General features: G+C 44.9%; 1 long non-coding RNA gene across 2 annotated transcripts; it reads left to right on the top strand.

Moving 5' to 3' along the window:
* The first annotated feature begins 4335 nt into the window (after nt 1–4335).
* On the top strand, nt 4336–24442 carry LOC140453858 (uncharacterized). 2 transcript variants are annotated; one of them, XR_011952515.1, is made up of 3 exons: nt 4336–4399; nt 7915–8019; nt 24418–24442. It is a non-coding gene; the product is annotated as an uncharacterized lncRNA (long non-coding RNA). The 2 variants fall into 2 exon arrangements; XR_011952516.1 differs by lacking the exon at nt 24418–24442 and adding an exon at nt 11958–11980.
* The last annotated feature ends 1742 nt before the right edge of the window (nt 24443–26184 follow it).

Genomic DNA, 26184 nt, shown 5'->3' with positions numbered 1-26184 from the left:
GTCTGAGTGAATGAGGCGTGTGGCTACACTCAACCACGTGATAAGCTTCTGGATTAGTGGTGCTGGAAGAGCACAGCAGTTCAGGCAGCATCCAAGGAGCAGCGAGATCTACGTTTCGGGCAAAAGCCCTTCATCAGGAATAAAGTGATACCACGTGATAAGCTTCACTGGCAGCACTGTGATGTTGTGACCAAGCCATTGAAAATGTGTGAAGGTGTAGGGCATGGTTCAGGAAAGGCATATTGACCAGGAAGAGAAGGAAATTTTAATGGAACAGGCTGAGACGTTTTACAGAACTTAGTGCACATCGGAAAACACAAATTTGAAAATCCCAGGCCCGTGTTTGTGGCAAACGGGAAAATGCTTCAAATGGTGAAAGGCGTGAATAATCACCGCCATCTTTATTGGGGGCAGTGATCCACGGGACACGTGTGTGGCCGCCAACTTTGAGAGGGGCAAGCTGTAGGGGGACGCATGTGCAGCCTTCCTTGGCAGGGAGTGATAGGGCAGGATTTACACAGTGTCAGAGTCAGGATGTTTTCAATGTCAAAGAGTGTGATGCTAGAAAAGCACAGCAGGTCAGGCAGCAGCCGATTGGTGGGAAGGAAGATGGAAACGTAGGACAGGTCAAAAAGGTAGTGCCGAGTTGGAAGGCTGGATCTGGGATAAGGTGGGTGGAGTGGAAATTAGGAAACTGGTGAAATCCACATTGATCCCATGTGGTTGGAGGATCTGAACACAGATGATGAGGCGTTCTTTGTCCAGGCATCAGATGCCTGGGATTTGGCGGTGGAGGTGGCCCAGGACCTGCATATCTTTGGTGGAGCGGGAAGGGGAGTTAAAGTCTTTGGTCACAGGCTGTTTGGTTTGTTTAGTGTTTTTTACTGTTACTTTCACAGTCCTTTTGTAAGTTAATTTTCCTCTGCTGCCCAACCGCTGACAATGTGCTGCTCTCTCAACGGAGTAAATTTTCCACAGTATCTTGGGTAGTGAATAATTCTTCTTTTTTTCAACAAAAGAGTGCATTTTCCTTCCATTTCTGACCATCAAATTCTGCAACATTCTCACTTCCTGTAATGCATTTAGCACTCCCTGAAATATCAACTATGTGTTTCTCTCTCCACAGACACCAGTGATTAATGCCAGAGTCCCATTGCCTGTGGAGAGGGTGATGTTTGACTTCCTTGTACAGCTGCAGTTCGTGTGGTGAAGGTGCTCCCACAATGTGTTTGGGTAAGAGATGTTATAGATTATATACTCAGCGACAGTGAAGAGTAGACAATGTGTGTGCAAATCAACAATGGTTTGTATTTTTATCATTATTATAATTTCACAGAAATTAAGAATTTCTGACATATCCCCATTCTGATGGGGATATTGGGTCAGGTGATCAAAAGTATTGCCAAATAAGCAGGTTTTCAGGAATACCTTAAAGGAGGAAAGCAAGTCTGAGAGGGTCAGGGTGCGAATTCCAGACAGTGTTCCCTTGACCGTGTCAAAACAGCCAGACTGGTGAAGCAATGAATAAATGCATCTTTGGGAGTCTGAAAGAAACTGAGTTGTCGAGGTCTCACAGATTGTGTGGTGCAGGGAGACAGGGATGTTCACAGCCAGGAATTACATCAATGGAGAGAATTTTAAATTATTGCTTGTTAATAGGAGCCTTTTGATGGATCAACAAGTTTTGGTACAAGTGAGCACTTGGGCAGTAGGGTTTTAGATATTCTTGAGATTGCATGTAAGTTGAATGTGGGAGGCTGGCCAGGACTGTGTTTGGATAATGAAGTCTGGAGATAACACAGGGATGGACGAGTATTTCAGTAAATGAGCTGAGACTAGGGTGGAGTTGGGTGATGTCACTGATGTAGAAATAGCAGTTTTGGAGTCGGGCTCCTCCTCATCACTCCCCCTCCCCAATTCACAAATATTGTTCCTTGTTCTGTCTGTCTTTTCTGGTTATGTCCTTCTCTCCAATTCTGCTAAGAACTAATATTTGACCTCACGGTTGTTGGAAAATCCTGCTCCATCTCCACTCTCGCTTTACTTTCTGAATTCCTCATATGTGGTGTTCATCCAGGATCTATCTTTGTTCCTTCCTGTATCTCACCTACATACTGCCAGGAGGTGACATCGTATTGGTTTCATATGTACACTGACAATGCACAGCTCTCTCTCCCTATCATCCCTCTCCATTGCTCCACTGTTACTCATTCATCAAACTGCTTACGACACGATTGGCTTCAATTTCCTCCAATGAAACACTGCAATGGTTAAACCCATTGCCTTCAGTTACTATTACAAATTACTTTCCCTTACTGCTGAGCCCCTCCCTCTTACTGGGAAATGCCTGAGGCACAACTTCACAATATTGCTCTCATATTCTGACCCCAAGGTCACCTCCTGATCAGACATCTACACAATTGCAAACACCAGGAATTCCAATCTCTAAAATTTTGCTTTTCTCCACCTCACCCCAGCTCCATTGCTACTGAAACCCTTTACCCATGTCTGTGTTGCATTAAAGTTGACAAATCTAAAACAGAACCCTTGATTCTGCAACTGACCCAGAATCTGGTTCTAGGTTCCCTCATGATGGGACACATCCTCTCAGTGTTTACCCTGTCATACCCCTTCATAAGCCTATATGTTTCCATAAGATTCCCTCTCATTCTCCCCCAAGTCCAATGAGTCAAGTCCCAACTTCTTCAGCCTTTTCTTAAAAGATAGTCCCTGCAAACCAGGGATCATCCCAGTCAAGATTCTCTGAATGCTTCCGATGAAGTGATGTATTTCCTTAAATAAAGCGTCCAAAACTTCTCTCATTACTCCAATGTGGTTCACTCGCACTGTATAAAGTGGCTCTCAGGTATATACTCCAAACTCTTATACTGCAAAAACCCTGAAATCAGGAATAATATTCCATTCCCCTTCCTGATGACCTGTTGTAACTGTGTGCTAGCTTTCTGTGTTTCCTGCACAGTTACCCCCTGGTCCCTTTTGTGTTGCAGGTTTCGACAGTTTCCACCATTTAAATAGTCCTCTGTTCTTTTATTACCTCCAAAATGAACAACTTCACATTATCCCACGTTATGCTCCATTTACCAACTTGTCCACTTCTCCGAATCCCTCTCTGTAAACTGTTTATAATCGTTTTGGAAGTTTACTGTTCTACATTTTCTAGGAGATTCCCCCCTCATTCTTCTAAATCTTTCCAGGGAGCACTGGACACTGGGAAGCATGCTGAGTTGCTGTCTTTTCAGAGAGATTGTTTGGAGTGACTTGGAGGATCTTGCTGCCCATTGGTCAGAATGGAGACAACTTGCCCATCGAGCTGCATGAGACTTTCACCCCCCATGTCTTATTGATGAGGCACAGCGGCAACACGGAAGGAAAGAAAATGAAGGACATCCTGCTCTACACATCTCACTGCCCCTTGGATCATTCTGTCCCATCTATGAAAGATCTGCCCTGCTCAGTCACATGAAGTCCCAAGGTGGAAACTCAAAGAAACCCACATAGATTTCCCCCTGAACTGACTGCTGGTCTCCACAAGGGGTAATGTGTACAGTCATCCTGGACCAGGAGGAAGGGATGGTGTGAGTTTCTCACCTGACCTGACAGTGACAGATTTTATAAACTTGTATTACAGGATACTACAGGTGGATATTAGTGGGCGGCACCGTGGCACAGTGGTTAGCACTGCTGCCTCACAGCACCAGAGATCCGGGTTCATTTCCCGCCTCAGGCGACTCTCTGTGTGGAGTTTGCATGTTGGAAAACAGGAGATCAGACACCACTGTTTAAAAATGGAGACAGACAGAAGTTGGGGAATTATAGACCGGTTAACCTATCATCTGTAGTGGGGTAAATATTTCAACCTGTAATCAAGGAATAAATGGCAATGCATCTTGATAGAAATAGCAGACGCAGTGTTGGTTCATGAAAGGCAGGCCACGTGTAAGTAATCTCCTGGAATTCTAAGACGACATTCCAACTGCAGAGACCCGGTAGCTGTGGTGTACTGAGATTTCCAAAAGACATTTTGTGGCCGGCGTGGTGTCACAGTGGTTATCACTGCTGCCTCACAGCACCAGAGCACCTCAGGCGACTGACTGTGCACATTCTCCCCGTGTCTGCGTGGGTTTCCTCCGGGTGCTCCGGTTTCCTCCCACACTCCAAAGATGTGCTGGTGAGGTGAATTGGCCATGCTAAATTGCCCGTAGTGTTAGGTAAGGGGTAGATGTAGGGGTATGGGTGGGTTTCGCTTCGGCAGGTGCGATGTGGACTTAATAATCATAATCTAATCTAATCTGATATTCAGATGGGAATCTCAGTAATTGTAACGCCAAACTCTGATTGAATTACTCCATTCATCAGGACCTGGATATCTGCACTGTGTGTGAGTGTTTTGTTCCAGCTCAATTCCATTTTCTGCATAAAAATTCTCCTTTGAATCAAACCGTCCTGTCAATAGATCTCCCCGAAATCTTCAATATGTGTCCAGTAATCCATTTATGATGAGTTGATGAGTGCAAGGTTTAACATCCTACTGTATATGTTTTGTAAGCACTTGTCTCTCAGCTCCCCTCAATTTCCTTTGCAACAAGGAGAACAATCTCAGTTTTCCCAAACCCCTGATTCCCCAATGTCTGTTTGCTCTCTGTAAGGCACACATCAGGATCGTGTTGGAATATTCTCCACTTGCCTGGATCAGTGCAGCCCTCAACAGTATTAAAGAAAGTGAACATCCTCCAGGACAAAACACTGTGCCTCAGTGGTGTCCCATCCACCACCTTCAACATTCCCTCTCTCCACCCCCGATGCACAATGGCATCACTGTGTAAAAGGTAAAGTCAGCATTGTCCTACCAGACCATAGGGCTGCTCTCGCATTAGGGAGAGATGTCCGGTGGTGGTTTAACCTGAACGTTACCACAGCCCAGGCAAGGGGAGAGGTTGAGAACGAGAGTCCATCTATTAAAGATGGATATTCTTGATATGTATTAACAACACCCATGTCCCTGCAAATAAAATCCCCCATTCCTTGAACCATCCTGGTAACTCTCCTGTGCCCCCTCTCAGGGACCCTGCCATCCTTCCCAATGTTTGGCGATCTCTGGTTTGCACAGACCCAGCTGCTCTGTGTTCCTGTGGGTGATGTCATCATCGAGCAACAGTTGCACTAAACCTCACTGTCTGTGAGGGTGGGAGACACAAATCCCCAAAACATTTGAGATGTATTTAGTGTGCACTTGCTATGCCATGATAGATGACACTTTTCCACAAGTACTGGAAAATAGATGAGGATAGTTCGGTGGTAGTTTTCTTTCTCACAGACCCGATGGACCACCAGAGCGTTTTTCTGTTCTGTAGACCGCTGAGATGTTTATTATAGGAATATGACAGGCTCCATTGGACATCAGGTCAGAAAAGGTGATACTGGAATAGATGACACGTGATTGGTCAATGTTTTTGGGAGGAAAGTGAGACGCAGAGGCTTAAGAGGAAATTCAGAAGCTCAGCGCAGGAATTGTAAAGGGCAATCATCCAGTGAAAAATAAACATTGGGCATCCTGAAAGCTGGAAATAAAGAAAGGCACATATAGCAGAGCTTTGAGAGACTGGAGGGGATTCCACATGGGGAGGATAATGAAGCTGGAGGAGATGCAAGTTGGAAAGGATTGTGAGGATGGAGGATGTTACAGAGCTAGAGATATTTGTGATAGAGGTTTTTGGATTTTGAGGCTGGAGAGGAATTATAGAAATGAGGAAGCTTTGTAAGGCTGGATGAGGTGGCACTGATAGGGAGAGTTCCAAGCATCGAGGAATTTATAGAGATAACGAGCCATAAAGTTACACAGCATCGACACAGACCCTGTGGTCCAACTAGTCCGTGTCGACCATAAATTCGAACTGAACTAATCGCACCTGCCTCCACTTGGTTCAAGTCCATCCTAGCATTCCCTATTGATATACGGGTCCAAATGGTTTTTTCCTATTAGAATCCCATTCTCCTACCCTTTTGCTCTATATTTACACCTGACTAATTCACTCAACCCAATCATCCCTGAACATTATGGGCAATTGAGCACGGCCAGTTCACCTACCCTGTACATGTGTGGATTGTGGGAGGAAACGGGAGCACCTGGAGGAACCCACGCTGTCATGGGGAAGAATATGCAAACTCCACATGGACAGTCACCCAATACAGGAATTGAGCCTGTGTCCCTGGCGCTAAGAGGTAGCATTGCTAACCGTTGAGCCACTGTGCCACCCTGAAATTGTAATTGCATTCACATCTACCACGTCCTCTGAAAGTTTATTCCACATGTGAACCACTCTTTGTGCAAAAACAAAAAATAAAACCCGGAACTTCTTTTTAAAGCCTGACTTTTTAACGTGAGAAACGTATGTCCCCAATCTTGAATCGCGCCCCCTCCTGGAAAGGGCACCTGCTGTTCCCATTACCGAAACTCTTCAGGATTTTATCAACCTCGAATAAGGTCACCCCTCAGCCTCCTGTGCTCCAGTGAAAAAGGACCCAGCCTATCAAGACTCTGCTTATAACTCAAACCATCCATTCCCATCACCATCCTGGTAAATCTATTCTGAACCTGCTCCAATTTAAGAATATCCTTCCTATAACAGCACAACCAGAATTAGACACAGTATTCAAGAAGAGGCCTCCCCAACATCCAGTACAACCTCAACATAACGTCCTAACTCCTATATTCAAAGATCTGAGCAATGAAGGCAAATGTACTAAAGCCCTTCTGAACCACCCTGTCTGCATGTGACACATAGTTCAAAGACCTGAACCCCTCGGTCTCTTTGTTCCATATCACTACCCGAGGCCCAACTTCTAATCAGTGTAAGTCCAGCCTTCGTTTGTTTTATCAAGATGTAATATTTCGCATTTATTCCAATCCAAAAATCACAAACATCCTTTAAGTATAAAGGCAAGAGGAGTATAGTTAAGAGTTAAATCAGTAAGGCAAAAAGGGGACAGGAGACCGCTTTGGCGAATAGGGAAAGGGTTTTTAGAAATACATTTAAGAGCAAATGGGTCACTAGAGAGAGAATAGGCCACCTCAAAGATCAAAAAGGCAGCCTATGTGTGAAGACGCAGGAGATGGGGTAGTCGGGGGGATACTAAACGTGTGGCATCAGTGTTTAATGTGGAGAAGGACAGATTTGTGGGGGTTGTCAAGATTAGAGATCGTGAGGGTGATGAGATGGGAGGAGACTGGAGGATGTTACAGAGATCGAGATGTTTGTGATACCAGAGATAGTGATGGTTGTGAGGCTAGAGAGGATTTCTAGAGATAAGGAAGAGTTTAGTCTGGATGAGGTGACAGTGATCTGGGGAATTGTGAGCATGGAGGAATTCACAAAGATAGCGAGAGTTAGAGTCATAAAGTGATACAGAACAGAGACAGACCCTGTGGTTAAAGCAGTCCGTGTCGACCATAATTCCCAACATAAGCCCCTCCCTCCACATGGTCCACATTCATCCAAACATTTCCTATTTATGTACTTGTCTAAATGTCTTTTAAACATTGTAATTTTATTCACAGCTGCCTCTTTTTCTGGGAGTTCATTTCACACATGTAAAAGTAAAAACAAATCCCCAATTTACTTTTTAAACCTTTCTCATCTATTTTCAAATTGTATGCACCCAGGTCTTGAATTCCCCACCGCCCCCGCCCCCACCCCACCCCCGGCCATTCACCTTGTCTACACGATTCATGGTTTTATAGACCTCTAAGGTCATCCCTCAACCTCCTATGCTCTAGTGAAAAAGCATCCCAGCCTATTCAGCTTCTCCTTGTGACACAATCCCTCCATTCATGGCAACATCCCGGTTAGTCTCTTCCGAATCCGCTCCAATTTAATAATATCCTTCCTATCACAGCACAACCAGAACTGGACACAGTATTCCAGAAGAGGCCTCCCCAACATCCTGTACAGCCTCAACCTAAATTCCCAACTCCGGTACTCAGAGGTCTGAGCAATGAAGGTAAGTGTGCTAACCACCTTCTTAACCACCCTGTCTACATGTGACACAGACTAGGATGACCTGAACCCCTCGGTCTCTTTTTTCCATATCACTACTCAAAGCATTACGTTTAACTAGTGTAAGTCCTGCACTCGTTTGTTTTATCAAAATGCAATATTTTGCATCAGTATTTACTGTGGAGAAGGACATGGGAGATGTACAATGTGGGGAAATAAATGGTGACATCTTGAAAATTGTCCATAATACAGAGTACTGGATATTGGAAACGCATAAAGGTGAATCAATCCCCAGGCTTTGATCAGGTGTATCCACAAATTCTGCAGGAGGCGAGGGAAGTGATTTCTGGGCCTCTTGCTGAGATTTTTGTATTATTGATAGTCATAGCTGAGGTGCCAGAAGACTGCCAGTTGTTCAATATGGTACTACTATTTAACGAAGGTGGTTTGGACATGCCCCGGGAACCACAGATGATGTGCTAGACTAGGTGCTGGAGGGAGCCCTGAGCGGCAGGATTTGCGTGTATTTGGAAAAGCACAGACTGATTAGGGATAGTCAGCATAACTTTCTGTGTGGCAAATCATGTCACGTACTTGATCTTGTTTTTAAGAAGTAACAAAGAGGATTGATGAGAGAAGTGTAGTAGATGTGATCTATATGGACTTCAGTAAGGTGTTCGACAAGGTTCCCAATGGGAGACTTGTTAGCAAGGTTAGATCTCATGGAAGTAGCCATCTGGATATAGAACTGGCTCAAAGGCAGAAGACAGAGGGTGGTGGTGATGGATGATTATTTTTCAGACTGGAGGCCTGTGACTAGTGGAATGCCACAAGGATTGGTGCTGGGTCCACGACTTCTCATCATTTATATAAATGAATTGGATGTGAACACAGGAGGTATAGTTAGTAAGTTTGTAGATGGCACCAGAATTGGAGGGGTAGTGGACAGTGAAGAAGGTTACCTCAGATTTCAATGGGATTTTGATCAGATGGGCAAATGGGCTGAGGAGTGGCAGATGGAGTTCAATTCAGATAAGTGCGAGGTGCTGCATTTTGGAAAAGCAAAGCTTAGCAGGACTGATACACATCATGGTCAGGTCCTGGGGGGTGTTGCAGAAGAAAGAGACCTTGCTGTGCAGGTTCACAGCTCCTTGAAAGGAGAGGCGCAGGTAGATAGGATAGTGAAGGTGTTTGATATGATTTCCTTTATTGGTCAGAGTATTGAGTAAGAGAGTTGGGAGGTCATGTTGCAGCTGTTGAGGACATTGGTTTGGCCACTCTTGCAATATTGTGCACAATTCTGTTCTCTACCTATCACAAGGATGTTGTGTAACTTGAAAGGTTCACAAAATATTTATAAGGATATTGCCAGGGTTGGAGGGTTTGAGATAAAGGGAGAGGCTGTACAGGCTGGGGCTGTTTCCCTGGAGTGTCAGAGGCTAAGGAGTGATCTCAGAGGTTTATAAAATCATGAGCATGGATCGGATAGATAGATAAGGTATTTTCACTGGAGTGAGGGAGTCGAGAACTAGAGGGTATAGATTTAGCGTGAGAGGGGGAAGATGTAAAAGGGGCCTAATGGGCAACTTTTTCATGCGACGGTGTTGCATTTATGGAATGAGCTGCCAGAGGGAGTTGTGAAGGCTGGCACAATTGCAACATTTATTAGGCATCTGGATGGGTATATGAATAGGAAGGGTTTAGAGGGATATCGACCAAGTGCTGGCAAATGGGACGAGATTAGGTTCGGATATCTGGTCGGTATGGACGAGTTTGACTGAAGGGTCTGTTTCCGTGCTGTATGCCTGTGACTCGCAGCCGGGGATCAGCTCAGTGGGTTTCAGTCTCTTAAAAGGTAAATCTTACTCTGTTTTACTTTTTAAAATCCGCAACATTCAGTAGGGTGAGTGTTTACTAGTTTAAGTGCCTCTGTTATGATCTTTTGGTTGAATGTTTTAAATATAAAATACAGGTTCTAATGTATTCGAAAGTAGTCTTTTGTAAAGCTGTAAGACTCTACCTTTTTCTGGGTCTACAGATTAAGGTGCAAAGATGACCATTCGCACAATGATGTGGACTTCCTGGAGGGGAGTAGGGGGAGTTTGAATGATCCTGATGATAGCCTGCAGGAAGTGATGCAAAACCTCTTGGATCACATGGATCAGATGGAGCAGTGCTTAATGGTAATGAAGAATTTACAAGAGTCAGGATGTGTGATAGGTGGCAGTTTCAGGCTGGAAACTGCAGATACAGTCAGGTAGATGGGTTACCTCTCGGAAAGGTAGGAGAGGGAAAGTGAGGACTGCAGATGCTGGAGATCAGAGCTGAAAAATGAGTTGCTAGAAAAGCGCAGCAGGTCAGGCAGCATCCAAGGAGCAGGGGAATCGACATTTCGGACATAAGAAGGGCTTATGCCCGAAACGTCAATTCTCCTGCTCCTTTAATGCTGCCTGACCTGCTACGCTTTTCCAGCAACACATTTTTTCAGCCATGAGTCTCCTGTGCCTATCCCCATCTCAAAAAAGTATAGTGTTTTGGATAATGTCGGTGGTCATAGACTTTCAGGGAATGTTATACTGACAGCCAAGTTACTGGTACTGAGATTGACTCCACTATAATGAGAGGTATATCAGATTTCAAATGCTCAAGGATGATAAGGTACTTTCTAGTCGGGCACAGACTGCCTTTTCTGCAGCTGACAGTGAGACATCAGAATGGGGTGGTACCTCCCTGGTGCCAGGGTCAAGGATGTTTCGGACAGGTAGCAGAATATTCTCAAAGGAAAGAATGACCAGTGGGAGGTCATTGTACATTGGTACCAATGACAAAGGAAGGGGAAAAGATAAAGTCCTGATGAGAGAATGTAGCAAATTAGCCTGGAATATAATAAACCAGGTCCTCGGTCATAATATGTGGATTACTCCAGGTGCTACATGCTCGTGAGAGTAGGAATAGCAGGATGGAGGAGATGAAAGATTGGCGAAGGAGCTGGTGTAGGGCAGAAGGATTCACATCTTTTGATCATTGTAATCTCCTCTTGAGTAGAGTTGATGTGCATAAGAAGGATGGATTGTACATTAATTGGAAGGTCTCTGATATCCAGGCAGGTATATTTGCTCGTAATACTCAGGGGTCATTAAACCAGTGAGGCAGTGTGGGTAAACTCAAAGAGATGGTGAGAAAAGAGGTAAGTCTGAGGCTGGTACAGTTCAGAAGTCAGACAGTAAAGGCAGGCAAGGGCAAGGCACAGAACCAGGTAGAACTGACAAGTTATACTGCATTTACTTCAATGCAACAGGCCTGACAGGGAACGCAGATGGGCTCAGGTTATGGTTTTGAATGTGGCACTGGGATATCATGAGTTTTACAGAAACGTTGGTCAGAGATGGGTAGGACTGGCAGCGTAATGTTCCAGGGTATCGATGCAAGAGGAAGGATAGAAAGGGGGATATGAGAGGGGGCGGAGTGGCCTTTTTGATTAGGAGTAGCATTACAGTTGTGCTGATGGAGGATATTCTGAGATTACGTTCAGCGAAGTTATTTAGGTTGACCGGGCAAATAAGAAAGGGATGATCACCTTATTGTTATTATCTGCGTGGGTTTTGTCTGTTTGCTGTGGATTCCTCCCACTATCTAAAGATATGCAGGTTGGGTGGATATTCCAGGCTGAATTGCCCATATTGTTCAGGGATGTGCAAGCTAGGTGGATTAGCCATAGGAAATGCAGCGTTACAGGTTTAATGTAGGAGGCTTTGAGGGTCAGTGTAAATGTGATGGGCCGAATGGCCTCCTTCCACACTCTCAGGATTCTCTGATAATTCTACTAGTTTTAAAATAGTTACAGAAAGTAATAAACCAGATCTAAACGGTGTTCTAAATTGGACAAAGGTGAATTTTAACGGTACAAGGCGAGAACTTTCAATATTTCTTTGCTATTCCCAGGTAAAGGGACAGCTGGAAAGTGGAAACATAAGAACATAAGGAAGAGGAGCAGGAGTAGGCTACCTGGCCCCTCAAGCCTGCTCTGCCATTCAATAAGGTCAGGGCTGGTCTTTTCATGGCCTCAGCTCCACTTTCTTGTTCTCTCACCATAACCCTTAATTCCTTTCCTGTTCATAAATCTACCTTTTGACCTAACGATAGTCAAGTTGATAACATCAACTGCTGCACTCAGCAGCAAATTCCACAGATTCACAGATTTATCTGAAGAAGTCATCCTGAACTCAGTCCTAAATCTGATATCCCCTTATTTTGACTCTCTGCTCCCTAGTTTGTTCCATCCCCAGTGTAAATCACCTCGCTGCTTCTAGTTTATCTACTCCCTTAATAATTTTAATTTTTTTCCTATCCAACCCCCCATACTTCGAAATTCCAATGAGTATAGAACTAGTTTTCTCAATCTCTCCGCATACGCCAACCCTCTGAAATCCTGACTCAAACTAGTGATCCTCCACTGCACCCTCTCCAGTGCCAGTACATCCTTCCTGAAGTGAGGAGACCAAACCTGTTCTCAGTACTCCAGGTGTACCCTCTCCAGCACCCTGTACAGCTGCAGCATAACCATCCCTTCAGCAATGAAGGACAATATTCCCTTCACTGTCTTATTTACCTGCTGCACCTGCAAACCAACTTCCTCTGATTCATGTACAAGGAAACCCAGCTCCCTTTGTACAGCAGCGTGCTGCAAGTTTTCACCATTTCATCAGTTAGCTGTTAGTCCGACCAAAATGGATGACCTCACATTTTCCAACATTGTCCTCCATCTGTTCGACCCTTACCCACTCACGTAACCTTTCCGTATCCCTCTGCAGACTTACATTGGCCTCTGCACACATTGCTCTACCAATCAGCTTAGTGTTGTCTACCTTTCATGAATCGATGCTGTGTCTGCTCTGAGACAATTTCTATCAAGATAGCTCACTATTTCTTCCTTGAGAGATCGAGCATTTCCCCCACTACAGACGTTATGCTAACAGGTCTATTTTAAAATATTGGCATCACATTTGCAGCTATCTAATCTGTCAGAACCGTCCCAGAGTCCAGCACATTTTAGTGAATTATCACGAGTGCGTTTGCTATTTAGCCTCTGCCATCTGTTATAGTCCCCTGGGATGCACTCCATCACAGCCAGTCAACCCATCTACCTTTAGGCTGTTATCTTTCCCAACACCACCTCTTTACTGAGAATGATTGCTTCTCTGTCCTCATCTGCCATTGCGTCCATAGGCCTGCAACAACGAGAGTACACAGACAGAATGTTCCTGTTAAGGCCAAGGCTGGTAGGTGTAAGGAATACTGCCTGTCGAGACACATTGAGGGCCTGGTCAAGAAAATGAAGGAGGGATATGGCAGGTACACACAGCTGGGTTTGCGTGAATCCGTCCAGGTGTAAAAGGGCAGTAGGAGTATAGTCGGGGGAAACCACGAGGGCGAAAAGTGGACATGAGATAGCTTTGGGGAATAGGTTTAACGGAGAACCCAAAGAGATTCGACAAATACACCTAGGATAAAAGAGTAACCAGGCAGAGAATAGGGTCCCTCAAAGATCAGCAAAGCTGTCTGTGGAACCATCGGAGGTGGGAGGATTACATGTCCGCTTTTACGTAAAGAGGATGTGGAAGTGAGACAGTTTGGAAAAATAAATAGTGATAACTTGACAAGTGTCCATATTACAGAGAATGAGGTACTGGATATCTTATAATACATAAAGCTGAATAAATCCCTGGGACCTGATCAGGTGTGTCCCAGAACTTTGTGGGAAGTTAGGGAAGTGATTGCCGGGCCCCTCGCTGAGATATCTGTATCGCCAATAGCCACAGGTGAGGTGCTGTAAGACGGGCGCCATTATTTGAGAAAAGTGGTGAGGAAAGTCCAGGGAACAATACACCGGTGAGCCTGAAGTCAGGCAAGTTGTTGGAAGGGCTTCTCAGGGACAGGATTTGCACGTAATTGGAAAGGCAAGAAATAATTAGGGATAGTCAGCATGGATTTGTGCATGGAAATCACTAACTTGGTCTTCAGAAAGATGTTCAACAGGTTCAACATAACAGACTGGTTAACAAATTATACAAAATTGGCTGGAAAATTGGAGACAGAGGATAGTGGTGAAGGGTTGCTTTTCGGACTGGAAGCCTGTGATGAGCAATATGGTGTAAGGATTGGTGTTGGGTCCACTGCTTTTCATCATTTATATAAATCATTTCTATGTGAATATAGGAGCTATGATTAGTGATTTTACATAGACACCAAAATTGGAGATGCAGTGGACAGGGAAGAAAGTTACCTCAGAATACAATGAGACTTCAATCAACTGGGCTGAGGAGTGGCAGATGGAGTGGAATTCAAATAAATGTGAGGTCCTGCATTTTGGAAAAACAAATCAGGGCAGGACTTGTACATTTAATGGGAAGGGCCTGGGGAGTGTTGCTGAACAAAGAGACGTTGAGGTACAGGTTCATAGTTCTTTGTAAGTGGAATAAACAGGGTGGTGAAGAAGGTGTTTGGTGCACTTGCCTTTATTGGTCTGTGCATTATGTATAGGAGTTGCGACATTATTTTGCAGCTGTACAGGACATTGATTCAGCCATTTCTGGAATTCTGCTTTCAGTCCTGGTCTCCCTGCTATCGGAATGATATTATAAATCTTGAAAGGATTCAGAAAATATGTGCAAAGATGTTTCCAGGGTTGAGGGTTTGACCCATACAGAGAGGCTGAATAGGCTCGGGCTGTTTTCACTGGAGCATCGGATGCTGAGAGGTGACCTTCGAGGTTGATAAATCGTGAAGGACATGGTTAGGGTGAACAGCCAGGGTCTTATTCCCAGGTTAGGGGTGTCCAAAACCAGACAGCACAGACGTGAGGTGTGAGGGAAAAGATTTAAATGTGATCGAAAGAGCAATGTTTTCAAGCTGAATATGGTACGTGTATGGAATGAGCTGCCAGAGGAAGTGTGGAGGCTGGTAGGATTACATTTAAAAGGCATCTGATTGGGTACGTGTTCAGGAAACTTTTAGAAGGATATGGGCCAAGTGTTGGCAAATGGGACGAGATTAATTTAGGATATCTGGGCGGCATTGACGAGTTGGACCGAAGTGTCTGTTTCTGTGCTGTGCATCTCTATGACACTAATAAATTCAAATTAAGATACATTTCTCTTTTATGGAAAGTTAGCAAAAGACCTGACAAGTCTCCTTGGAGCTGAGAAGCTTAAGCAGTGATTTCAACCAGAAACAGATTTGTTTCCAGGATATTTAATTTACAGAGACACTGAGAGAAATTATTGTCACAATTTTTGGTAACTACCTTCAGGTAATTGGCAAATAATGCAGGTTAAAAACTCAGTAGGTTCTGAGCATCTGGAACAGTTTCAATCACAGCTGGATGCAGCTTTTGTTATTGTCAAAACAGATTTGGAATTTAACTATTTGAGGATAAATGTGGAGGGCTACTGGTAAATGGGAGTGGAGTAAGGGCAGATTGGCAGCATCTCCAGAGGAAGAAAGTACAGCCCCAATGGGCTTAATAACCCCCAGACCCTGTGCTCTGTGATACTGCCCCATTCACTGAATGATGAAGCTCATCCCAGGGCAGAGCCACAGTCATGTACAGCAAGGAAACAGACCTTTTAGTCAAACTCGTCCACACCGACCAGATATCCCAACCTAATCTAGTCCTATATGACAGACGTTGGCCCATATCACTCTACGCCCTTCCTATTCATATACCCATCCAGCTGCCTTTCAAATGGTGACAGCTTGTATAGTTACACTACTTCCCTGACAGTAGATTCCATACACGCACATGAAGAATGTTGCCCCTTGGGTCTCTTTTATATCATTCTCCTCTCACCTTAAACCTATGCCCCCTCGTTCTGGACTTCCTAACCCCAGGGAAAAGACCTTGCCTCTGTATCCCATCCACGCCCCTCATGATTTTATAAACCTCTGAGGTCACCCCTCAGCCTCCTACCACTCAAGTCACAATGGGACCTGGCTGATTAATGGCAGCTTCAGACCAATAGGGGAGTTGGTGTAATCCTCCCGCCAATGGGAGTGAATGAGGGGTGTGACCAGCAGGCCAACACGTGACGATGAGCTGTGCAGGTGCAATGTCACTGTGAGGGGGGACCCAGTGAGTGTGAAGAGAGTGGGAGAGAAATTGAGTTTGTGTACTGGGTGGGTTGATAAACACACGCTGTTGGCTGCTGGACCTGAATTGCAAACACCCAGTAAATGAAAACAAAAGGAATTGCGGATGCTGTAAATCAGAAACAATAACCAGAAGATCCTGAAAATGCTCAGCAGGTCTGGCAGCATCTGTGAAGAGAAGTCAAAGTTAACATTTCTGATCCAATGACCCTTCGTCAGAACTGCTGTTCCTGAGAAACAATGTTGGTATATATGCAGAAGGTAGGGGTTAAGGAGTAAATGATAGGTGGTGATAGGTTCCAAAGAACACGATGGGAGCAGTTGGACAAAGGAATGTATAACGATCTGGCTGGGGGAGGGTGAATAGCTGTTTATGGAGACTGTCAGTGACTAACCATAGGTAGTGTATAATTGCAGGCGATGTAATAACAGGGCCTGGTCTATGGGATGGTGGCTAGGACACTAGTACATAGGAGACTTAGGACCTAAAATTATGGAATCCAATATTGAGGCCAGAGGGCTGAAGGGTCCCCAGGTAGAAGATGAGGTGATGTTCTTCCAGCTTGTGTTAAAGTGTGGCGCTGGATGTGCACAGCAGGTCAGGCAGTATGCAGGGAGCAGGCGAATTGACATATTGGGCCTAAGCACTTCTTCAGGAATGTGAGGGTGGGGAAGAGGACAGATAATAGGATGGGTGTGTAGGGCTGGTGGGACGGTAGTTGGGAAGGCGATAGGAAAATGCAGGTGGGGGTAATGGTGAGAGGGTGGAGTGGATAATTGGGAAGGAAGATGGACAGATGGGACATTTAGAGGGCGGTGCTGTGTTGGAGGGTTGGATCTGAGATAAGGTCGGGGAGAGGAGATGAGTAAATGTTGCCATGTTGTTGAAGGGTCGCTCCATCCCACCTATTATTTACTCTTTTCCCCTATCTCCTGCAGTCCAAAGATGTGTAGGTTAGGTGAATTGGCCAAACTAAATTTCCCGTCGTGTTCAGGGATGTGTTCAGGTGAGGTGTGTTGTTCAGGAGAAATTTAGAGTAACAGAGTAGCGGAATGGGTCTGGATGGGATACTCTTCGGAGGGTCACTGTGGACTTGTTGGACCGAATGGCCTGTTTCCACACTGTAGGGAGTCTAATTTTCCCAGCTGCCATCGGTTCTGAGGAAGGGTCACTGGACCCGGAATGGCCCTTGGTTTGTGCAGGGGCCGGAAACTGGGAAGGGGGAGAGGCAGCGGAAACTGGGAGAAAATGATTCAGTTTAGACTGGGAGGTTTTATTTACCCATCTGTACAGGGTGTTAGTCCTGAATTAGAAACTCTTGGTCCCATGTTTACAGCAAATGGGAAAACGGCTGTGGGCCTCAGTCAGTGATAGGTCCTGGGTTATGGCCGCCATTTTTACTGGGGGCATGGTACAGCAAGGTGCATGGACATGTCCTCTTCCTGGGTGGGGGAGGGGTGATTTAAAGAGGAGCGCTTAAACACTAGACACATGCCAGAGAAATATTTTTCTTTCCAATTCATCCTGCGCTGGCTGAGATTTGTTTTGTGAATTCTTTCTATGGGATATTAAATGAGAATAATTGAGGACAGGATCTCAAAAAAGCAGATTTCTGCACTCAACGGAGTCATCAGGATCTGGATATCATTAGCATTTTACTGTGGAAGGAGAAAGGGCTGTCTGTTCTGTCTCTGGGAAAATTTCTCCAATACTTTTGTGAAGCAACATGCAGAAAGATGTTCAAATTTGTGGTTGAATCGCCCATGGGCGATTTGGCCTGAGTGGGAGCACAGATTTATCCAGATTATACCTCGTCTCTTTGCAGGAACTGTCAGATTTAGTCCCAATCACTCACTTCATGATGTTAACCTGTAAACTCCTAATTTTCAACTCCCTGCAAAATTCTCATTAAAATTCTTTGTGAACTCAAATTCCAGCACATTTTCAGGTGGAATGTTCCAGGTTCTGACAACTGTCTGTTCATCCAGAAACAGCTGAGGTCCATGTTGACTCTGGGGTTACAAAGGGCTGAGCTGAAAGATGAGGTGCTGTCCCTGAGCTCCCATTGTGATGCATTGGAACAGGACAGGAGGCTGAGGGCAGCGTAGGTGTGACCAGACAATGAAAATGACAGGGCTGCACTGAGTGTTCACATGGTACCAATGGGAACAGCCAATTTATAAGTGATACCTGCAGAGTATTTGTTAAGTTTTTAAAATATAACGTATCAGCTTAAGTAAAGATTGGGGTTTTTGACATATAATGGAAATGTTTGAAGTGGAGGAAAGTTGAACGTTCTTTTAAATTCTCTTAATGGGAGCAATTAGCTGAATCCAGAGAGACGTTGTGACAGGAGCCCTCAGACCCGTGGTGTGCTCCTCTTGTACAATGTGGGAAATAAGGGATACTTTCAGTGTCCCTGACGGCTATGTGTGCAGGAAGTGGGCCCACCAACAGCTACTGGGAAACTGCTTTTCAGACCTGGAGTTATGAGTGGACTCACTGTGGAGCATCTGAGAATATTATGGACAGCACATTTAATGAGTTCGTCACACTGCAAGGCAGAAAGGGAATGGGTGACCATCAAACCAAATAAAAGGCTCAGGAAGGCAGTGCAGGAATCCCCAGTGATCATCCACTTCTCAAAAAGATACTGAATCCTGCTTGGAATTCTGTTGGGGGTGAATGCGGTGGAGTGGCTTCTCGGGAAATCAGCAACAGCCAGGTTCATGATACCACAGATAGCTCTGCTGTACAGAAACGGAGGAAAGACAGTGGCAGGGCTATAGTGACAGGGGATTCAATGGTCAGGGGTACAGGCAGGCACTTCTGTGACCACAGACATGAATCCAGGATGGTATGTTACCTCCCTGGTGCCAGGATCCGCGATTATCATGGAGCAGCTGCAGGACATTCTGGAGCTGGAGGGTAAAGCCAGTGGTTGTGGAACACACCGATACCAATGACATCACTAAACAAAGGGATGAGGTCCTGAAAGCTGTATATAGGGAGATCAGGGATACATTAAAATGTAGCTCCTGAAATAAAATAATGTCAGACTGACTCGCAGTGCCATGTGCTAGTGAGAGCAGGAATAAGAGGATAGATCAGCTGGACGTGTTACTGGCGAAATGGTGTACCAGAGAAGGGTTTAGATTCTTCAGGCACTGGGACCGTTTCTGGGTGGGTCTTGTACCAGCCTGACCAGTTACCCCTGGGCAGAGCTGGGAGAAATCTCCTGGTGGAGGCTTTTGCCAGTCCCATTGGTGTCATTTTAACTAGTCTAACAGGGGGATGGGAACAAAAGTGCAGGCTTAGATTGGTCAGATTCAGGACAGGGAATGGGAGGTAGAATATTAATGAGGTAGTCAGCCGCTCAGAAAGCTAAAGGAAAGGATGATGAAATGACGATTGAATCTCTCTTCATCCATCAGTCCTGCCATCCCAGGAATTATAGTCAGCAAAATATGGAGCTGTACAGCTCTCTGACTCTAAGTGCTTGAGCAAAATGGGGGAAATCCACAATAAAAACAAAAAGTGCTGGAGATCCTCAGCTGGTCGGCCAGCATCTGAAACGCTGACAGATGCAGGAAACATTGCAGCCTTGAAGAAGTGTTCTGATGGTCACACCAGGTACTACAATATCGGTTACACGCTGAGTGCCAGAACGTGGGACTAGAATTAACAGGTGCTTGATGACCAGCATGAATACGATGGGGCTGGAAAGGTGACATTTCGGTTCAGGACTATTCATCAGGGCTGACAAAGGGTTCCGACCTAAAACATCAACCTTCCTGCTCCTGTAATGCAGCCTGACCTGCTGCACTTCCCCAGATCCACATTGGATGGACTCTGACTTCCAGCATCTGCAGTCCATGACTATCTCCACATCCCAGGACTCAGGCTGGTGACCCTCCTTTACTCTCTCAACAATCAGGAGAGCCTTCCTTGGGAAAGGGGAACAAAGGTATACACAGTACTTCAGGTGTGGTCTCACCAAGGCCCTTCCAGAAAGGGATCCCACTACTGTACACGAATCCCCTCACTAGAAAGGTCACCCATCATTTACATTCTCCACTGCTTCCCACTCCTGCCTGCTTCCGAAAAAGAGGGAATCGCAGGGAAACATGGAATCAAATGAGATCAGAGTCTCCGGCATAAAACTGTTGAACACAATGCCCCCATCTTCTACATCCTGGCCATCAAGCGCACGTGCCTGGTGTGATCATCTGAACACTTCTTCAAGGCTGCAATGTTTCCTGCATCTGTCAGCGTTTCAGATGCTGCCAGACCTGCTGAGGATTTCCAGCACTTTCTGTTTTCTCTGCTGTAGAGTACTGAAAGGGGGGATTTGCAGTTGAGAAATTCAAATTGAACTTCATGTTCAGATGTGATAGTTACTTGATCCGTGCCGATCTGAATATCATTGGCCTTTTCATCTGGATGGAAAGGTGTGCATTCTGCCCGTGGACGAATATTTCAAATCTCAGTGTGATTGGGAAAAAAGTACTGAGACAGTGAAGTCCATGTTAGCGTGGGGTCTGTGGAGAGAGATTTCATTGGTTTTTGAAAGTCGAAACAATCATGGCACGTTTCCCAGGAACAATTAAGCCACTGGTTTTGTTTGAGGGCAATTAACCATGAAACCAGAAAGACAAAAGGATTCCTGCATCATGGACGAAGCTATGAAAATGGGATTGTTGTAACGGAGTAAATGATCGATCATTTATTGTAATCGATTGGCGTTGTACCGTCAGTTCCAGTGCCGTGGGGAAACACTGGAAATGTGATGAATGCAGTGTAGGTTTCAGTTATTAAACTGGGAAAGGTGCTGAAGAAATTTACAAGGATGATGCCAGGGCTCAGGGGTCTGCGTTATAGGGAGAGGTTGGACAAGCGAGGGCTTTTTTGTTTAGAGCAGAGGAAACTGCGGGGGAATATTTTATAGAAGTGTATAAGACGATGAGATGCATGGGTAAGGTGAATGCACTCCGTCTTTTTCCCAGGGAACCAAGGACTGGAGGGCATCAGTTTATGATTTAGAGCAGAAAGAATAAAAGGGAAGCTGAGGGGCAACTGTTTTACACAGAGGGTGGTATGTATATGGAATGAGCTGCCAGTGGAAGTGGTTGAGGCGGGTACACTAAAAACATGTAAAAGGCATTTAGACAAATACATGGATAGCAAAGTTTCAGAAGCAGATGGGCCAAGTGCAGGGAAATAGGGTTAGCATGGATGGACATTCTGATCGGCATGGGCCATTTTGGGCCAAAGGGCCTGTCTCTGCTGTAGGATGCTATAACTAAGTGTATTTGCTATTTCTCCCACGAACTCTGTTGGTATCCTGGGATGTATTCCATCAGGGCAATGAGACTTGTGTACCTTTAACTCCATTAGCTTGCCCAGCTCTAACTCTTTCACGATAATGGTTATTATCTAGGTCCTCAACTTCCTCAGTCTCCTTATCAATTACTGGCATGTTCTTCGTATCCTCCATTGTGAAGACTAATCTGTGTACTCATCTTCCTGAACCCTGCTGGATGGGAATTACAAGGCACAGAACTCTGAGAGGTCTTCTTTGAGTCTTTATTGATGAGACACGGTAGTTACCTGGGTATTTTACGTGCAAAACGCCTTTAGGCAGCATCAGGTCCGATGTACGGCTCCCATTCTTCTACCTTTGTGATTTGTGACTTTGCATAGAGACTGTCTCTCAGGATTATCTCCATGGCAAGAACAGTTAAAAAAAGTCTAGTTCAGTTCAACTCTGTGGTTAAACCACAAACCCCTCCCCCACACCCCTGTGGCTCCCTCAAGTACCTTACAGGTGCTTCAGTTTCCGTGGAGCTCTCTATCAGGATTCTGATGTGGAGGAGCCGGAGTTGGGGTGGGGTGGACAAAGTTAAAAACCACACAACACCAGGTTATAGTCCGACAGGTTTATTTGGAAGTACAAGCTTTTGGAGTGTGCTGTGATTTTTAACTTGATCAGGATTATCTCTCCGGTAACTGTTAAATGCTTCAACAATTACAGAGGCCATATGTTCCCCAAACAATAGGTTTCCCTCTAGCAGTGTAAACTGCTATTCTGTCCCTGGGCATAGCTACTCATCACTATTTATACCCAATCCCATCAAGCTTTCAGTTGACCTTTGATGTTTTTCTAATCTCCTAGTTTCTCCTAGGTCTTTACCAATTTGTATGCCTTCTATTTCAATTTGATAGACTCCCTTATTTCCTTAGACACCCGTGGCAGCTTACCCCTTTTCCGACAGTCCTTCCTTTTCACTGATGTATACTTCTGCTGAGCACTTCGAAAAATTGCTTTGATATTCCTCCACTGTCTGTAAACTATCCCACCGTAAAGTCTTTGCTCCCAGTCTACATTACCAACTCCTGCCTCATCCTATTGTAGTCTCCTTTGTTTAAGCACAGGATCTTGGGACTGGATTTAATCTCCCCGCTTTCCATCTGTGTTCTAAATTCAACCAGATTTATCACGCGTCTTTTGTTAGATTAGGAAGTAAGGCGATGTTTCCTGGGTGTTTTGCTTTTCATTATTACTGACCTTGGCTTTGTAATAAATTACAGAATAGATATTCACAACAGAGTATTCTGGACAGTGTGAATGTACGACACAATCTATAATCATAAATCACTGTTACCCCTCAGTTTAAAATTGCAAAATCATTATCTTCGACACACTTCCTCACTATCTCAGTTTTGAATACTATTCCACTTGACTATCCTACATTTTCCGAAAATCTCCTTTGGTGAAGGTGGTGAGTTTTGGATTCAGCTTTCCAGTTATTACCGTAAGAAGATAAGCAATGGGCACAGGAGAGGCAATGCAGCCCTTCGAACCAGCTCCACCATTTAATACTATGATGATTGAGCTCGCCTCGGTCTCAGCTGGATTTTCCTGCCTGCTCTCTCTCTCTCTCTCTCACCCTTCAGCTCATTGCAAATTGAAAATCTGTATCTGTCCATTAAATTTGCTCATTGTCTTGGCATCCACTGCGTTTTGAATAGGGAATTCCACAGATTCATAACATATCGAGATAGGTGCATTCTTCTTCATGAGAATAGAATAGAATCCCTAGAGTGCAGAAGCAGGGTATTCATCCATCGAGTCCACACCAATCCTATAATTCAGACTCACCCATTCCCAGTATTTCCCATGGTTAGTGGCTTAACCTGCACATGCATGGACACTTTGGTTTAGCATGGCGAATCCACCTAACCTGAACATCGTTGGACTTTGGGAAGAAACTGGAACACCGATCAAAACCGTACAGCCACTGGGAGAACGTGTAAACTCCACATGGTCACCTAAGGCTTGAATCAAACCATGGTCTCTGAAGCTGTGAGGCAGAGGTGCTAGCCACTGAGCCACCTCTGCCTAAAACTGCTTCCACTTATTGACCCCTCCACCCCGCAATTAACTGAATCTATATTCCTTACTTCAGAAATTGGGTTGTCTAACCAGATGTCTCAGTAAAACCCAGTGACAAGCCAAATGTCCTGTCTGTCTGAATGGGGATCCTATACACAACACCCTGCCATCCCACACGTTTCATTCTCTTTCCAGAGACAGGGCTCCAGTGACTTCATGGGGACTGTAACTTCCATAATTCCTAAGGCAGGGACCACAGGTGTATTGGGAAACCCGGCGCTGCATATGTGCAGAATGTGGGTGGGTTTTGGAGCACATGTTTTGGGGTAATTAGGGGAAAGTATTTCACACTGTGATTGGCTAGAGGAGGAACGTGTCTGCTTGTAGTATTGATCAGTTGGGGGGGTCAAAGTGTCACTACACCCTCGTGGGAACACTCTACATCCCCAGTTCATTGTAACGCTGGGAATAAACTAATGGGAAACAAGGAAGAATCTGATCCATTCTCCCAGATTAAAGGTTTCTCTTCTGTCCAGGATCTGCCACCTCCCATTCTGCTTCCTTTTGTTTCATTCTGCTGTTACAGGATTGACTTACAGCAACTGAAGGGAAAGGAAGTAAACCCAGAAAGGGTGCAGAGTCAAACCAGGGATGGGAAGTGGTGGCATGGATCTGTTTATCAGTAACTCCATGAGAATGAGGAGGGTGTACATTAGGGGCAGCAGAGTCAGAATGGTAGGAGAGAGTAAGTGGGCTGGAGGGTTACAGCTTTGGGGGAAGAAAGGGGAAAAAGATATTCCAGAGAAACTAGAATAGTCTGTTCTGAATTTCTAATCTGTGCATATTCCTTTATACAGGGTGCTAGATGGTGAAGATTTGCAGTCTGAAATCTCAAAATCATGTGCAGATTGTGATTAAATTAACCAGCGTTTGAAGAACCAAAGATGGAGAATCACTGGGCCAAAATCCTGTAACACTCTCCCTCCCAGCATTGTCGGTCTATCTGCACCAAATGGACTGTGAATGGTTCAAGACAGCAGCTCACGACCATCTTCTCAATGGTACCTAGTGATGGGGTATAAATGCTGGCTGAGCCAGTGATGCCCATATCCTGGAAACGGTTTCTTTCTTTATTTACTGAAACCCCGTTGATGTTACTGCAGGATGATGAGGGACGCTGAGTGTGTCCTCCAGGAAGAGCACCATCACATTACCCCTGCCTACACCCACGCAATAACACAGCAACATCACTGGTACAAAAGGCAGTGAAGCCCAAGGAGGACTGAAATATAGTTCTTCAAGGTAAAGTCATCAAAGCGGATTGGAACAGAGCAGGAACAGGAGACTGAGCTGGATGGTCAGCTGTTTCTCATTGAATGGTGGAGGTAGATTCAAAGGCCGAATAGCCTTCTCCTGCTGCTATCTCCCAGGTATATATAAATATTATATATATCCATGGAGCCCGGGCAGGAAGAAGTAGTCAGGGCAGGGATTCTGCAGGAGAGTGGACTTCCACCTCAGTTTTCAGTGAGGGATGGTTTGATGGATTTTATTTAACATTTGTCTTTAATGCAAGGTTTGTGAATTTTTTTTATATAAAGTACAAGTTTATTCCACAATAAATAAAACTTAAATAATCGAAACTATCTGCATATAACAGTTTTTAAAATTTCCAATGCCCCTTAAACAAAATCCTGTCTACTCCCGGACCCCATCACTTTTCAGTTACTCAAACTCCAGGGAAATATTCCTTCCCTCTCTGAACCTTTGGTTTGATTTAACTACTTTCAGTTCTCGTTCTGTGAGCTGTGAAGCATTTTTCCCCAATTCCTCTTACCCAGAAGTGTTATCTCTCACAGCTGAGCAACCTTCCCAGCAACAACATCATTATTCCATTATTTTGCTTTTTGCTAACGTATAATCGCCAGCAGTAGCACACCAGTGTCATCAGTTGAATATTTACAAACAAAACCCATTATGGGCAAAGCAAACCATTACAAGTGAAAGAGTGGGAAGGGACTAAATCAAAGTAGAGTTGGGGATGAGGGGGTGGCGGTGGCGGTGGAGATAATGCACTGTATCCCCTGCGGTGCCCACCTCTATCTAATGCCATAGAGAGCATTGATACACACCACATGCTCCTCCTCCAAGGAGACCCTGAGAATATTCTTTATCCTCAATCATAGAATATAATCCCTACAGTGTGGAAGGAGATCGTTGGTCCATCAAATCCCACCAACCATCTGAAGAACATCCCGCCCAGAGCACTCCATCCCTGTAACACTGCATTTCCCATGGCTGATCCACTTAGTCTGCAAATTCTGAACACTGTGGACAATTTATGACGACCGATCCACCTAACCTGCATATCTTTGATTTGTGGGGGAAAACCAGCGCACATGGAGGGTACCACACTATTATGGGGAGAATGTGGATACCCCACATAGGCCGTTGACCAAGGCTGGACTCTAACATTTTACCTGGTGCTGTGAGAAAGCAGTGCTATGATCACAATTTAAATCAATACAGATGAACCCTGCTCCTTGTCACATTGCTGTTTGTGGTGACCTACTGCCCAGAGAGGCATCCTAAGTTTCAGAAAGTGGCAATATAAATTCAGCCAA

Source organism: Chiloscyllium punctatum, chromosome 28 (genome assembly GCF_047496795.1).
Source record: "Chiloscyllium punctatum isolate Juve2018m chromosome 28, sChiPun1.3, whole genome shotgun sequence".
Classification (NCBI taxonomy): Eukaryota; Metazoa; Chordata; class Chondrichthyes; order Orectolobiformes; family Hemiscylliidae; genus Chiloscyllium; species Chiloscyllium punctatum.
Note: the sequence above shows the minus strand (reverse complement) of the source record. Positions and strands in the feature narration are given on the sequence as shown.